The sequence below is a fragment of the Camarhynchus parvulus genome, unplaced genomic scaffold (genome assembly GCF_901933205.1).
Source record: "Camarhynchus parvulus unplaced genomic scaffold, STF_HiC, whole genome shotgun sequence".
NCBI lineage: Eukaryota > Metazoa > Chordata > Aves > Passeriformes > Thraupidae > Camarhynchus > Camarhynchus parvulus.
This window is the reverse complement of record NW_022148540.1, coordinates 6,130-18,142: the sequence shown is the minus strand read 5'-3', so window position 1 is coordinate 18,142 and position 12,013 is coordinate 6,130. Positions and strand designations below refer to the sequence as shown.

Genomic DNA, 12,013 nt, shown 5'->3' with positions numbered 1-12,013 from the left:
AGTTTTAGGTTACAAGAAAATCGGTAAAATAGAAACTCTGCTATGTATAATACTTTTTTTAAAGAAAGGACTTGCACTGGGATAGCAGCCACAGGACACCTAAATCTTTCAGAGAAACAGAATTTATTGCCCCATTATCAGGAGAAACAAACTTCTTCCCGCCTCACTCAGCCATTGGGATTCAGAGGAAGAAGCTGACACCGACCAGACAGAATCCTGTGTTTGAATGGAATTTATGCATCATGTATGAGGTGTATAAATATGCAACAGGCTGTTGTTTGTAAGGGTCAATCCTCTGTCAACCTGTGTCCCCTTCTGGGCTTATTTTGACCCTGCTTTCCACAGCAGCCTCTCTCTCAGTTTCAGAGTTCAAGGGACCCCCTTATCTCTGTCCTTGGCTGAAGCAGTTTCTTAGAGCACAGGCTTTTGTGAGAACAGGCAGTCAGACTAAACAACAAGCTACAGACTGAACTCAAAGAAGCACACTGCACCTCAATCCAAATGGATTTCTACTCTGGAAAATTCCCCCTCTGCCTCAGAGCCCCGCCTCAAGCTGGGTCCCAGCCTGGCCTGAGCACTGGATGCCAGCAGTGGGAAAAGGGGTGAACAGCCCGTGCCCGGTGTGTCCATGCCCAAGCGCTCTGGGAGATGTTGAATTTTTATCTCTTTCTCTCACCTGCAGCTATCCATGCCCAAGGGCTTTGGGAGATGTTGAATTTTCATCTCTTTCTCTCACCTGCAGCTCTCCAGGCCGGTGCTCAGGATCCCCTCTGGGCACCAAGGCTTTTCCACGGGTCTCCCTCATTTGGCTGTTCCCTGTTCCTCAGCACAGCTGTGACCAAACCCTGGGGAAAAACTTTTGTGAAAAGTGCGTATTTTAGAATTGGCTTTTGGCAAATATTCAAATGAATATTATATGTGTGATGTTATAAAGTTATGCTGCATTAATTGTCTTAAATAGTGTGTTAAATATAGTTTTAGGTTGTAACAAAGGGGTAAAATAGAAACTTTGCTGTGTACAATACTTTTTTTTAAAGAAAGGACTTGCACTGAGACAGCAGCCACAGGAATCCTAAATCTTTCAGAGAAACAGAATGTCTTGCCCCTCTATCAGAACAAACGAACTTCTTCCCGCCTCATTCAGCCGTGAATGATTCAGAGGAAGAAGCTGAAGGCAGTCAGACTAAACAGCAAGCTACAGACTGAACTCAAAGATGCACATTTCACCTCAATCCAAATGGATTTCTACTCTGGAAAATTCCCCTGCCTCAGAGCCCTCTCCCGCTACGTGGGCAGCAGTGAAAGCGCAAAAATAAATAAACGCAGAAATAAGAAGCCATCAGAAACGTTATAGTGTAAAATAAATCCTCTCCAATGAAAGCTGCACTGCCGGAGGGATCGGGGGCTGGCCGGGCCTCAGAGTAATTCTAGAGCTAAAGCGTGAGAGACATCAGCTCCGCTCAGATAATACATGCCAGGGCTCATCCCGGGCTCGGCCGGCGCCTCCTCCTCCTCCTGCTGGGGCCCTCCCAGCCCGGAGCCGCCATTCCCAGCGCCCAGGGCGCGCGCTGCAGCGCCCCGCGCGCAGCCCTGGCCCGGCGGGCCGGGCCGCAGCACCCGGCCCGCGGGCCGGGCCCGCTGTTGGCAGCAAACCTCCCGGCAGAGCCCGCCCCGGCCCGCCCTTCCCGCGGCCCCGCTCGGCCCGGCGCCGCCGTCGCCCTCAGCGCCGCCGCCGCTCGCCTCAGCGCCCTCCCGCGCCCCGGGCCGCCCTGCCGCCCGGCCAGAGCCCGTGGGCCCCAGCCGCCACCCTTCGGGGCACCGCGGCCGCCCGGGCCAGCGCCTCGCCGGGCACCGCGGATCGGCCCGGCCCGCCCGCCCCGCCAGCCCCGCTCGGGCACCGCGGATCGGCCCGGCCCTGCACCAGCCCCGCCGCCCGCCCGACCACCGGCCCGCCGCGCACCCGCTGCCGCCGCCCGCTCCGCTGCCAGGGACACGCGGCCAGAACGGGCAGGGCCGGGCTGGCAAAGGGACCCGCCCGCAGCCGCCTCCGCCTGCCCCGGCCCCAATCAGCGCCTTCCACCCACCGCAATGGGCGTTTTGAATGATGCGCGTTTTCTGATCGGCTTTTGGCAGATATTCAAACGCATACTTTATGTGTTATGTTAGAAAGTGATGCTGTATTAGTTTTCTTAAGTGGTGTGTTAAATCTAGTTTTAGGTTGTAACAAAATGTGAAAATAGAAACTATACTATGTGAGATACTTTTTTTTTAAAGAGAGGACTTGCAGCGAGATAGCAGCCACAGGACACCTAAATCTTTCAGAGAAAAAGAATTTATTGCTCTCTTATCAGAAGAAACGAAATTCTTCCCGCCTCACTCGGGACACACCCATCAATATGAGAACAGCACCCATGAACACACAGAGTTGCTTTGCTGAAGGATTTATTGATTATTAATTAATGATTATTGATTATCGATTATCGATCGTTCCAGGGCCATTCCCAGGCTCCCAGGGCGGCTCTCCAGGGATGATCAAATCCTGACGGCCTGAACGGGACAGGAGAGAGTGTGACCCCAGGGTGACCCCAGGGACATCCCTTGTCCCCCCCTCCCTCTGCAGGGCCCTGGGGCAGCAGGAGGGATTTGGACCCCCGACAGTCCTGGGGCAGGACTTGGCTCCTGAGACCCCCCAGAATCCCCCAGAAACACCCCAAACCCCCCCAGGAACACCCCAACCCCCCCCAGGAACACCCCAAATCCCCCAAACCTCCCCAGAAACATCTCAACCCCCCAGGAACATCCCAAACCCCCAAACCCCCCAGAACATCCCAAACCCCCCAGAACACCCCACCCACCCCAGAGCCCCCCAGGAACACCCCAAATCCCCCCAGAGCCTCCCAGAAGCCCCCAGGAACATCCCAAAACCCCCAGGAACATCCCAACGCCCCCCAGGAACATCCCAAACCCCCCAGAGCCTCCCACCAAAACATCCCAACCCAACCCCTCAAACCTCCCAGAGCCCCCAGGATCTCAGGTGGGGCTGAAGCCCACCCAGGATTTCTCCCCGGGGCCCCCCGAGGGGCAGCCGAGCATCACTGCCGGGGGAGAGGGGGAGAGACTAAACTGGGGGTACTGGGAGGTACTGGGGATACTGGGGGGTACTGGGGCAAACTGGAGGGGACTAGGGCAAACAGGGGGAACTGGGGGGTACTGGGGCAAACTGGGGGAACTGGGGGGCACTGGGGGCACTGGGATGCACACTGGTCTATACTGGTCTATACTGGTTCATACTGGTACCCACCTCAGCCCCCTGCACTCTGAACTTTGGTTTCTGCAGAGAGAGGGGCAGAGGGCACTGGGGTCACCGCAGGGTCACCAGCGCAGCCGGGCGGGGGGGCCCAACTGACCCCCCAGTACCCCCAGTACCCCCAGTTCCCCCCCGTGCCCCCCCAGCCCCCCAGTATCCCCAGTTCCAGCACTTACCGGGATGCAGCCCCCGATGCCTCCCACGATCCTGATCTGCAGGGGCAGAGCAAAGGATGGGACTGGGGGAACTGGGGGATACTGGGGGACTGGGATGGACTGGGATGGACTGGGGGAACTGGGGAACTGGGGGGGACTGGGATTGACTGGGGGAACTGAGGGTGAACTGGGGGGAATTGGGGGGGAATTGGGGGAACTGGGGGATGGGAATTGGGAATTGGGGGATTTGGGGATTTGGGGGTTGGGCGATTGGGGATTTGGGGATTGGGGGATTTGGGCATTTGGGATTTGGGGTAGCACTCAGGCACCCACCTTGCCGTTCCCAATGCCACCAATTTGCTGTGGGGAGAGCAGGAGACGTCCCTGGGGTCACTGGGGCGTGCCCAGTGCCCCCCAGTGCCCCCAGTGCCCCCCCAGTGCCCCCCAGTGCCCCCCAGTGCCCCCGGTGCCCCCCCAGAGCTCCCAGCACCCCCAGTGCCCCCAGTGCCCCCCCCAGTTCCCCCAGTCCATCCCAGTCTATCCCAGTCCATCCCAGTGCCCCCCAGTTCCCCCAGTTCCACCAGTTCCCCCAGTCTATCCAAGTCCATCCCAGTCCATCCCAGTATCCCCCAGTATCCCCCAGTCCCCCCAGTATCCCCCAGTTCCCCAGTCCATCCTAGTCTATCCCAGTATCTCCCAGTTCCATCCCAGTATCCCCCCAGTCCATCCCAGTCCCCCCAGTTCCACCAGTTCCCCCAGTCCATCCCAGTCCATCCCAGTCCATCCCAGTGCCCCCAGTTTCCCCAGTCTCACCCCAGCACAGATCTCTCCGCTGCCCTCCATGGCGGCCTGGGCAGGGACAGCAAAGGTTGGGCAGGGGAGGGGATCAATGGGGAGCCCCAAAAGGATGGGATAAGTGGGATCAATGGGATCAATGGGATGGGATGAGGAGCCCCAAAAGGATGGGATGGGATGGGATTTTTGGGGAGCCCCAACAGGATGGGATTTCTGTGGAGCCCCACAAGGAGGGGATTTTTAGGGAGCTCCAAAAGGATGGGATGGGATTTTGGGGAGCCCTAAAAGGATGGGATTTTGGGGAGCCTCAAAGGATAGGATGGGATGGGGTATAATGGGTTCAATAGGATCAGTGGGGTGGGATCAATGGGATGGGACGGGGAGCCCCAAAAGGATGGGATGGGATGGGATCCATGGGATGGATGGGATGGGATTTTTGAGGAGCCCCCAAACCATGGGATGGGAATGGGACCCATGAGATCAATGGGATCAATGGGATGGGATGGGATGGGATCAATGGGATGGGATGGGATCAATGGAATCAATGGGATGGGATCCATGGGACGGGATGAGGAGCCCCAAAAGGATGGGATGGGATAGGATCCATGGGATGGGATCCATGGGATGGATAGGATGGGAATTTTTGGGGAGCTCCACAAGGAGGGGATTTTTGGGGAGCCCCCAGGGCTGAGCCCAGCCCGGGGCCCTGCAGCCTCACCTGGCTCTGGGCTGGGGGCACAGCAGGATGGAGAAGAGCAGGGCCACGCTGAGCACAGCCACCTTCATCTTCCTCTGGCTCTGGGCAGCGCTGCCTGAGGCTGCAGCAGGTGAGGAGCACCTTTATCCCTGCCGGGACTCCTCCCTGCACCCTCCCTGCCAGCCCCCAGGCCAAAGCCCGGCTTGGCACAGCCCCCAGCCCTGGCCACCAGCCCAGCCCTGGCACAGAGTCCATCCCAGCCCAGCTGTGGCACGGATCCAGCCCCCTTGCCCGGCATCCCTCCAGCTTCCTGCACGGGGCAGCTGCCCCTGGCAGGGCCCGGGCACCTGGGGGGCCAAGGGGGGCAGGCAGGGAGCCCAAGGCACCTGGGGACCCTGTGGGGACAACGCCCAGTCCAACACAATCCATCCTCCAACAGCCCCCAGGGCCAGATCCCCCATCTCCTGCTGCCCCTCCCCTCCCAGAGCTTTCCCTGGGGGACACCCCAGAGCTGAGCCCGGCCCCAAACCCAACGTGTGGGAGAACAAGGGGAACAAGGGACCTGTGATCAGGGGGCTGATTGGCATCTCAGTCACTGCAGACCCTGGGGAGCTCTGGGCAATGCTGATCACCTGCAGACAAGGCTGAGGGCTGGGGAATGGCTCAGGAGGGACAATTCCCACATCCACACAACCCGATATCCCTTTCCCTGCAGATGCCAAACCCATCCAAGCTCCATGCCCACAGCACTGTCCAGAGGGGAATATGCCCTGCCCTGCCCCTCATCCTGTCACACCTGCAGCCCCTGAGCCCTCCCAGAGCCCCTGGGTCATGGCCCAGGCTCTGGGCCCAGGCCAGCACTGGCCCTGAGCAGGATGTGCCCATCCCAGGGACACGGGGAAGTGGGCACCTGTCCCCAGGCAGCCACTCGGAGCTAATTGGGGTAACAGAGGGGCCCTGTGAGGAGGAGGGGTGTTGGTGCCCTGCCAGCCTCTCTGACAAGCCCTGTTTACCCAGGCCTGAGGCACCAGGAGAACATTCAGACATCTTGGGCTTCCAGGAAGGAAAATCCACAGTGAAGTGGTTCCTGAGAGCTGTCCAAGGCTGTGATTCCTGTTTGACATTCCAGGGCATTAGTGAAGGGTTCTGCACATCTCTTTCCCCAGGGACAATGTGGATCCATCAGAGAAGTGTTATGGCCCAGCTGGGAAAACATTTCAGGCCACTGCCTTGACTGTTTGCTCTGGAACTCACCCAAGGAGGCGCAGGGCCCAAGGGGGAAGATTTTCCTCGGGGGTTTTGCTGCTTTGTGCCCTTGGAGGAGAGACCAGAGTGTGCTCATGGGGGATTCTTGACCAGGTGTACAAGTGCTGTGACATCATTGGTGTGCTGAGGTCACCTTGGAGAAGAATGGAGGAAGTGTCTGCAGGGTCCAAATTGGGGAACTTTGGCTGAGGACAGCTCCAGGCTGCCTTGGAGATCAGTGCCAGCCCGGGGATGGCATTGGACAGCCACTGACCACGTGCCAACAGCCCAGGTAGAACGAACTGGACTCACACAGGGGCTCCCAGTGCAGTTGGATTGGCCCCCAGCTTTGGGGTCCCAAGGGAATGTCCCTGCTTCCTCCGGGGCTGTGTCTGAACTGTGCAGAAACTGTCCCTGCACGTGCTCCAGCAGGTCAGGAAGGAGGAGCTTTCCCTCTCCTCTCAACCACTGTCTCAGCAGGGAAGAGCTGGAATTTTCCTGCTCCAGGGAAAGGCACTGGTGGCACAGCCCACGTGTCACCCCCTGGTTCTGTCTGCAGCACTGGGGCTGGGACATGAGGAATGGAGAATTTCCCTGCGGTGGGGAAGCTCTGCTGCAGAACCTGGAAATAAACCCAAAGGCCCCCAAGCATTTCTGCAGGAGAACTCCTGCTGCAGTGTGTGTGGGGCAGAGCAGAAGTGCTGCCATGTGTCACAGTGCAGGCTGGCTTGTACTGTGTGAATTAACCAGCCCTGGGCTCACTGACCTTGCCCAATTGACTGGGCCCTGCCCAATCCCATCTCTCCTGGGCTGCAGCCATTTCACTGCCCAGAACCTGAAGGGGTGCAGAGATTGGACCAATGAAAGTATCCAGAGTGGGGTTTTCAAATGCCCTTTATAAGGCAGGGCTGGAGAATAAACGCTCTCTGTTTGCCACATGAACATCGGGGTGAGTGGTCTCTTTGTCTCCAGCCCACTGCCCCCCATGAGTCAGCAGAGTTACAGAAAGCAGTCCTGCTCCAGCAAGACAAAAATACAATTAGGAAGTAGAGCTCGATGGAACTCCCCACAGCAACACTGGTGGGCAGCTCTCTTTCTCTGCGCCTCCAGGAGGAGCCTTGCTGGGCATCCCCTTCCCAGGGAGGAAGCTCCACACACTCCAGGCAGGAACAGCTCAGAAGAACTTCCCCCAGGACAGGGGACTGCACTTTTACAGCCCAAAGGGACTGACTGGCACGCAGGGGCCTCCAGCTCACTGGAGCAGCTCATCTGCCCCATCTGTGACCAGCAGCGGCACCTTCAGTCAGGGCCGGTGGCCACAAGGGGTTTCAGCAGAATCCAACAGCAAAACCACACAGGCTGGCCCTTGCAAAGCCACCTGGAGACACTGGCAAATTGGACACTGTCCAAGTGCCTGGCTCACATTCCAAGGCAGAGCAGCCAGCCCAAAGCATCCTGCTCCAACCTGCCAGGGCTCTCCAGACTGCTGAAGAGCAGGCAGGGCAAAGGCACTGCCAGGCCTTCCAGCCTGGTGTCCCACGTGCCCACAGGCTTCTCCAGAGCCCTGAGCTCCCCTGCACTCCCAGGCCTGCCACGGGCACCTCCCACAGCTCTCTGGCCATGAGACAGACACGTGTGCTCACAGGCACTCACAGCCCTTCCCAGCTGACGTGCCAGGCCACTGCCAGCTCACAAGGCACCGCTGTGTCACAGCCACTCCCTGCGCTCCCACGGGGACATCCCAGGGCTCTCTGTGCTCTCCAAGAACACTTGGGCCACACAGAGCCCCAGCAGCTCAGGGGGGACATGCCAGGAGTCTCCCGTTTGCCAAAGCCCACGCAGATCCCAGCCTAGAACAGGCTCTCACGGGCGACATCCCACGTGTCCCCAGGCTGCTGAGGAGCCGGCAGCTCACACGCGCTCACAGGGCCTGCATGGGGACACACGTGCACTCTCCATCCTCTGAAAGAGCTGGGGTGTCACACACACTCACACTGGCTCCCTGGGCACATTCCAGCCATCTCCAGGCTGCCAAAGGCTCAGGAGACCACGTGCTGTCACAGGAACTCCAGGGGGACATGCCACAGCTCTCCGTGTTCCAAAAGAACCCTGAGCTCACAGGAGGTCCCAGCAGAGCCCAGGTGCACATCTCAGGAGGCTGCAGGCTGCTGAGAAGCCCTGGTGTCACAGGCACTGCCAGGGCCTCGGTGCTCACAGCCCAGGGCTCTCCACGCTGCCAGACCTGGCATGGCACAGGCACTTGGACATCACTGCAAGGATGACGGCAAAGCTGTGGGCAAAGAAAATTTCATAGCAGAGCCACAGCAGGACAAGGTTCCTTGCCAAGCTTCACTCCACTGCTTACACCATGCTTAAGGCACAGCCAGGAAAAGCAGCAATCAGAATCCAGAGTCGGTCAATGCAAAATGGAACAAAATGAACACTGTCTGTGTCTGTGTGTGTGTGTGTGTCTGTTTGTGTGTCTTGACGATAGCAAGAGTAAGGATCATGAGAACCTGGTGTTGGGAAGGATGAAGGTTTGACAAGAAAGTGTCACAGATATGTATGCTTAGCAGAAAGATTTTTCAATGTAGAGTCTGATGAAGGAATAGAGATGGAAGCAAGATTTGATATAGAAGAAAAGAATTGCTGAGCCAGTCTTACTGGATAACCAAGGAGGCAAAGGGCGTGTTAGTTAAAAGGGGTTTTTATGACTTAGAGCAAAGGATAAACCCCCCCTCAAACAGGAAGAGCTGTAGGCACAGCTCTGTCACCCACAACCCTGCACTGCTGTAACCTCTTGGATAGAATAAACTGAATTTTGGAGAGCTGCCTGGAGTCCCGCATCCCTCATTTCGGCTCTTACATGGTAAGACAGCAGAGAAAGCAAAAATGTTGCCTCCAGGAGTATTCCTCATTTGTGGAGATTGAGCTTGGCCTGCCATACCTGCAAAAGCACAAGGAGGACCCTGCTACTTTGGTAAGCTAGCATTATTTGCCCCTACTATCCATCAAATGCTCAACATAAGTCACCAATTCAAACGCATTAGACGCAGTGTAGATCAATTGGGTCCTGAATGTAAAGACATTGTTGGATTGTGGGCATGGCCGTCTGTCATCTTAGCCTCACTTTTTACACCACAAGTTGCTTCTGCCAAAGCCCTCACTCAGTTGAAGTGATAAAAGAAGTTTGGCAAGATGTACCTAGGGAAAAGGGATGTGAAGCAGGATGTTCTGAGGATGTGAAGAGAGGATATGGGGCAAGATGTTCTGCTGACACTTTTGCCAAGCTCTGCTATGTGACCAAAGATATGTGAGCTCTTTGTCTCATACATAGTGCTTTGTAACCAATCAAATGTGTTCTCACGTCGCTGAACCCTGCATGACCATACAAATGTACCCTCAGATTTGCAATAAATTGAGCATTGATCATCACCTCCAAGAGGATTGATCTCTGACTCCAAGGGCTCCTCTCTCTGCCTCTCTTTCTCCCCCCATCCCCCTCTCCCTCAGTCTCTGTAGTATTCCATTTACCATCTGTTAGAGCTATGGCAGTTGTCTTCTGTTAAGTGGGCAGTTTTCCTTATCTCTGCCACAACCAATCCTCCCTCTGGGGAGACGCCTGCTGTTAATGGGGCATTGAATGTCACTGCATGGCTGAGAAGAATTACAGCATCCCACTGTGAGATGCTCTGCCCAGAGGGAGGAGCCAAGCATTCCCAACTGGATATAATCTGAGATCTTGGGGCACCAGAGCAGCATTTCCACTGGATTCCCAGAGGAACAGCTGCCTCTTCCCCTGGATCTTCAGAGGAAGACTACACCCTTTTCTACAGGATCACTGCTCCAACAGAACCACACCTGCTGCTCCAGGAGGACTGCAGCCACAATTCCAATTGGACAACTACCAACACCCTGACCTCAGGGTGTCAGGTTGTATTCTGACTCTGTCAGTGCTGTTTTGATTTATTGCATTGTTTATTTTTTTTCCCGAATAAAAGAACTGTTATTCCTGCTTCCATATCTTTGCCTGAAAGCCCCCCTTAATTTCAAATTTATTACAATGCGGAGGGTGGGGATTTACAGTTTCCAGTTCAGGAGAGGCACCTGTCTTCCTTAGCAGACACCTGTCTTTCCAAACCAAGACACCCCTCCCCATAAATAAATGTATAAATACCCCTGCTAGACCCTGGACCCAGGCTTTTTTCTGCTTCGCTCTCTGTACTGTGCACGCCGTCCTGTTTGTTGTGTTTGCCTTCATTAAAGTTCTGTTTCCAGAGCACCAGATGAAAGCAGTCTCTGTCTGTAAAGTGGCCAGAGCCGGTTCTCAGGGAAACCACTGGTCAAGGGTCCGGACGAGGACCAGAAGGTTTCACTGGTGTTTGCTGGCACCGCCAGTGCCCAGATCTGGAAATTTCCCTGTTCTGACACAGCCCAAGTGCAGCAATTTACTGGCACAGAAATCCAAAACCCGGCAACTTTCTGCTCCTGGGTCTGGCACCGCCCACATCTTGTGTTTGCAGCGCCAGTGCCCAGATTTGGAAATTTCCCGGTGCCAGCAGAGCCCAAATCCGGCAGATTTCTGTCACTGGCAACGACACCACCCAGATCTGGTGTTTGCTGGCAGCGCCAGCGCCCAGATCTGAAAACTTGCTGGTGCTGGCACAGCCCAAGTCCAGTGATTTGCTGGCACAGAAAGCCAAATTTTGGAAATTTGCAGGTTCTGGCTCCAGCACCATCCAGATCTGGTGTTTGCTGGCACCGCCAGTGCCCAGATTTGGGAATTTCCCGATGCCTTCACAGCCCAGGTCTGGCAATTTGGTTTTAGCTAGCTTAGGCAGAGAAGTTCCTCGGACTGTGACTTTCCTTTTTCTTGGAACTGTTTAAACCTGCTCTGGACTGAAAACCCAGAAAAACACCGGCAGCTCACACCTGTGGCCCACCGAGCTCTGGGACGCTGCATTCCAGCGCCAGAGGGACTTAGAAGAGACCGAGTGAGCCAACTACAACCCACAGAAAGGACTTTCTGAATTTGCCATCTCTTCAGCACTGTCAGAGGTTTCATTTAATATTATTCATTTTTCATGCTCATGAATACTTTACTTGTTAAATAAACTGGGGTTTTTCCACTTTTCTCGAGGGAAGTCTTTTCCTGAGCTAGTAGGGGGAGGGGCCGCTTGAACTTGCTTTCTAGACGGACCCCTTTTGGAGGTTTTCTCCCAAAATTTGCCCTAAGCCAGCACAAACAGTCACAATGAAAACCTCACCAGTGGCACAACTCCCCAGCCCACCAGGAAAAGAAAGGACATGTAAAGTTCTCCATACATTTGTCCTGCTTTGCTGCAAAAGTCGGGCTGCACACACTGTGCAGTGTGGAAAGCCAAGAGAAGCTGCAGCTGGTGGCAAATCTTGTGACAGAAGCTCGACCTTGCTCTCCAGGAGAGGTTCTTGAGAAGAGCAGACAAGAGAAGATTCCTGGAAAACTGAAACAGCTTTCCAGAAGGGAAATGAAAATGAAAGAAACAATCCAAGATGTTTTCTTCTATTTATTTCTATGCTCCCCTTTCCCATGTTGCACTACTTCTCCATCCCAGTAATTCCAGATGCACCTCACCTCTAAGATGGGCGACTTAGTGAGTTTTAGACACTCTAAAATACCATGAGGCACACAGAGTTTTCCTTCCCCTGTTTTTACTGGAAGGCAACACTGGAGATGTAAGTGCAGTGCTGGGGTCAGGTAGGAATCCTACCCCAAGGGAAGGTGTCCCGACAGTGTTTGCCCCTCAGCAAGGACAATGCACAGCAGCAAGCGAG

General features: G+C 55.6%; 1 non-coding gene across 1 annotated transcript; it reads right to left on the bottom strand.

Moving 5' to 3' along the window:
* Positions 1-1,410: 1,410 nt before the first annotated feature.
* On the bottom strand, positions 1,411-1,493 carry LOC115916906. The gene has a single exon (XR_004061646.1). It is a non-coding gene; the product is annotated as a small nucleolar RNA SNORD45 (small nucleolar RNA).
* Between the last annotated feature and the right edge of the window lie 10,520 nt (positions 1,494-12,013).